Source organism: Macrobrachium rosenbergii, chromosome 44, assembly GCF_040412425.1.
Source record: "Macrobrachium rosenbergii isolate ZJJX-2024 chromosome 44, ASM4041242v1, whole genome shotgun sequence".
Lineage (NCBI taxonomy): Eukaryota > Metazoa > Arthropoda > Malacostraca > Decapoda > Palaemonidae > Macrobrachium > Macrobrachium rosenbergii.
In genome coordinates, this window is record NC_089784.1 from 37478070 (window position 1) to 37483069 (window position 5000).

General features: G+C 37.2%; 1 protein-coding gene across 3 annotated transcripts in view; it reads right to left on the reverse strand.

Annotated features, from left to right (window-relative positions):
* Positions 1 to 5000, reverse strand: part of LOC136829532 (uncharacterized) — an 821233-nt gene that overhangs the window by 591992 nt on the left and 224241 nt on the right. The window lies entirely within an intron of this gene.

Consider the following 5000-nt stretch of genomic DNA (forward strand, 5'->3'; position numbering starts at 1 on the left):
AAACGACGCGCAAAAAACTGCCATAATCCCATTGAAGAACATTCAGCAGAGGTAACAGAATCATTCATCAATTAGTACATGCAATGAACTGCAGAAGAAGCATCACAGTTCTTCATTCGTGGGGTGCGTAGAGCTCTCGGCTAGCACGCTGTTGGCCCAGCGTTCGACTCTCCGGCCGACCAGTGAAGAATTAGAGGAATTTATTTCTGGTTATAGAAATTCATTTCTCGTCATAATGTGGTTCGGATTCCACAATAAGCTGTAGGTCCCGTTGCTAGGTAACCAGTTAGTTCTTAGCCACGTAAAGTAAATCTAATCCTTCGGGCCAGCCCTAGGAGAGCTGTTAATCAGCTCAGTGGTCTGGTTAAACTAAGATTTACTTATTAATCTCAAATCAGGCGGCTAATGTCATTCAAGTACTATGTAATAAGTGATTTACTGATTCTACTTAATTACAGATTCGATATTACTTGAGTTAGAAATGTTTTTCTTATTTTCATATCTTAATCAAACACATATTCTATAATCTTATTCAATATTACTTTACTTACAAATTATTTTAACTAAGTTAGCATGTTATTACAACGAACCTTTTCACTTCTTTTAATCATTAATTACAAAACTTTATAAAATCAAACTTACTTCAAATCTCGCCAGGGCAGCGCATGATTTCCCAAGCAAGAAACTAATTAGCCTGCGGCAGGCGATGAAATCCGAGAGTACAAAGGAAGAGGCAGCAAGCAAAACTGGCCACCTCGTGCAAGAGGCTCCGCTTAGGAGAAGTTCAAAGGCCCGGCTAATGGAGAGATGCTTCGGGAGAAAATGAACTCCGGTGGAAATAATAACACGGGGTCGTACGGTAATCAGGCCAGGGGAACTTATTGATTGGGAGTGATAAGGGTTAAAGGGAAAGGATTCAAGCACACGGAATAACACAATTAAACGGCGTCGTGAATAATTAACTGGATGTTATCTTTTGCTGTTAGCCAGCAAGCATCAGACTGAAACGTGAAAAATATGTTCATTATTCATATTAAATATATATATATATATATATATATATATATATATATATATATATATATATATGTGTGTGTGTTTGTGTGTGTTTGTATCTAATATATATATATATAATATAATATAATATATATATATATATATATATATATATATATATATATATATATATATATATATCCAGCCCTCAGGCTGGGGAGTTAAACAGTGGGCCTAGCAACACACTGGCCACGTGTCATAGTCATTGGGACCTGTCCTCCAGTGGCTGTCGGCCTTAAGAAACAGGAGATCAGCGCCTGCCCTATGAGCTTACAGAGGCGCAGGAGGACTTTAACTTTAACTTTAAATATATATAGACAGAAAGATAAATATACATGCTGTATACACAGTATATATATAAATTATATATATATATATATATATATATATATATATATATATATATATATATATATATATATATATATACTGAGAGAGAAAGAGAGAGGGAGAGAGACACACACACACAGATGTATATTTATAGACAGATAGATATACACACCACACATGCACTCATATATATATATATATATATATATATATATATATATATATATATATATATATATATATATATATATATATATATATATATATATATTAAAGTTGACAATTAACAGACTAGACTAGTTCTTTACTCAACAGTTTTACATTTCCTTCCATTTTGCACTGATTAGGCTTTGTATTTTCTAATAGTTTACTCATGGAAGCCAATTATTATTCTTTATTAAAGAAAAATGCAGGCTATAAGCAAGATTATCCCGTATCAATTGTGAAGGGTTAATTTCCTTAAATCCTAAACTGCTTTAGATGATTCCTTACAGCAAAATTCATTTCCGGCAGAAGATATTATCATGAAGGTAATATCAGCTATAACAAGGAGGTGAGAATATGGCTGCATATATAGAGATTATACTGTCCATACAAGATCCTCTTATCACAGCGCAGACATGTTCACGGATCTTTTTAATTGTGGACAACATGGCGCTAAATATCTCGACGGTAGAGAATGCTCGATGGATCTACGCCTGAGACTGTGGGTCTTGAAATTCTTCCAGAAACATTAGTTTTATTTAGTATTCAATCCTAAAGTTTGCAAACCTATTTTAGTTTATTTATAACTATTAAATATCTTCGGCGTCTGTAACCCCGGCGGATGTAATGCCGCTCAATTATTAATCAGTCATTCAGTCCAGCTAACTCAGATTATTCAAAAGACAGCGAAGGTTAGACTCACCGAGTGTATTGGGAAAATTATTACCAGGTGGCAGTTGTGACACAAGACTAGTCTTTACCAATCGGCCCATCTACTCATCAATTAACAAGTACCATACTGACAGAACCTAAGCAACCATTATACTGCTGAAATACATCTGGCATTAAATTATATGACTCTTGAACGAGGAAATTCCATTTATTTAATTCGGTTCTCACTCTTTATCCACTTATGTTTATTACTGGGGAATTTTGTTTCTACCGTTTTCACAACGTACACACGTAAATAAGAGAGTTCTTCGACAGTCTAAATTCACGTCTTAAGATCTTGCAACTTCAAACAACAAAGATCGTTCATGTTTTATGCTCGCTGAACGCAGACATTTTGATGTCTCTTCGGCATTACATCGCACTGTCGCTCCAGACACCATTCTGCCGTCTCTTGCAAGTTTCTCAACACTGAACTTTGAAGTCGCTAGCCCACGACCGAGAAGCCATGAGTATGTCAGTGATTATGTTGGCGACTTTGGTAGTCGAAAAAAAAATTAAAAAATGCCTACCATTAATTTTCTTGAATGAACCTGAGAAGTAAGGTTCGGGTGGGCTTCATCAATCTCCTATAATAGCGATGTAAAAAACCTGCTGCTGCTGTGCTCCTGGCGATTTACATCATATCAAATTGATTTTTTTCCTACCTTAAGTCCACCATTGTTAAGTGTTTCTAGCCTATCTGATAAATGCTCGCAGAACAAATCACTGTTCAAGATACAGTAATTTCTTTTTACATACCTGCAGATTCCTTTCACACTATGGAAAAAATCATTGCGGAAGTCCACGGTTTTATTCCTTCTTTTGAAAATATGGATTAATTTCTTTATTAAAGTGTAAGGACGGAATAAAAACAAACTCACACGATGTGTATGTGTGTGTGTTTGTGTGTATACATGCACGTGAGAGAAACGTTTCCCCACAGACAGTACGTCATTTCGGAACTTGGACTTTTCACGAATGCTTCCTCATATCCTCAAACCTCGAAACATTTTAGATATGCAAATGAACGTCAAAGGAAGATTTCAGTTATTATGAAACTTTTCCAATTAAGCTCATCCGAAAAGGGAGTGGGTGAAGAAGTGCAGGAAGAATCACTTGTTCTAAAGGCATCCCTAAGTCACCTTTGCCACTATCATTTAGATGTTGTAATCATAGAAACAGGTGCAATAACTTAATTATCCTGGGGTTTGCAACATTTAGCCGGGGAAGGTAATATGGCATGGTGAAGATTACCACTATACATCTATTATAGCTTGGAACTGCGTGTGGAGAAAGGGGTTGGATGAGCATAACGGCACATGTTCCTACATTACCGTGCAGAAGGTTGTGAGGGAGCGAGAAGGTGCAATAATCACAGGAGAGGCTCGATAAATAAGTTTACAACGAACAGGAGGACTGTATTCTAACTGAAGTGGGTCTAGAGTTGCTCCAGAAGCTGACGCAAATTGCAGACGTGACTGTTTTCATTTTGGAAAAATTTAGTCAATCCTGAATATGTTTAGCTTACGTCAAGGTGCTGGTTATTCTGAGAGAGAGAGAGAGAGAGAGAGAGAGAGAGAGAGAGAGAGAGAGAGAGAGAGAGAGAGAGAGAGAGAGAGAGAGATTAAACTCAAGCCAGCCATATATTAGTACAAAAAATATTTATAAAAATACCTATACTGCTAAAACGGTCATTACCATTACAATTACTACTATTATTACCTAAATAATAATAATAATAATAATAATAATAATAATAATAATAATAATAAAAATAATAATAATAATAATACGAAAGGAAGGAGGGAGAGTTCTACTAAGCATAAGGGACTGCGTCAACATCAAGAGCAGAGCACTGGGGCAATATCCGAAAACCAGTGAAGACAAGTGGTTAAGGAGTGCATGGGAAGAAGGACTGATTAAAGTAGACGAAGAACCAGAAATATACAGAGACAGGAGAATGAAAAACAGAACAGAGGAATGGCACAACAAACCAATGCACGGACAGTACATGAGACAGACTAAAGAACTGGCCAGCAATGAAACATGGCATTGGCTACAGACGGGAGAACTCAAGAAGGGAACAGAAGGAACGCTAACACCGGCACAAGATCAGGCCCTAAGAACAAGTTATGTCCAAAGAACAATAGATGGAAATAACATCTCTCCCATACGCAGGAAGTGCAATATGAAAGACGAGACCATAACCCACATAGCAAGCGAATGTCCGGCGCTTGCACAGAACCAGTAAAAAAAGAGGCAAGATTCTGTAGCAAAAGCCTGTGCAAGAAAAACCAGCTAGCCTGCAGTAATAAATGGTACGAACATCACCCTGAGAGAGTGACAGAAAACGATCAGGCAAAGATCCTCTGGGACTATTGGTATCAGAAGAGATAGGGTGATACGTACCAATAAACCAGACTTGGCGCTGATTGAAAAAATCAAGAAGAAAGTGTCACTCACTGATGTCGCAATACCATGGGGCACCAGAGTAGATGAGAAAGAAAAGAGAAAAAAGTGGTAAGTAACAAGCCCTGAAAATGGCAATAAGAAAGAGATGGGATATGCCAGTGGGAATTGTACCCACAATCATAGGAACACTAGGCACGATCTCAATATCCCTGAAAAGGAACCTGGAAAAACCAAAAGCCGAAGTAGCTCCAGGACTCACGCAGAAGACCGTGCTATTAGAAGCAGGG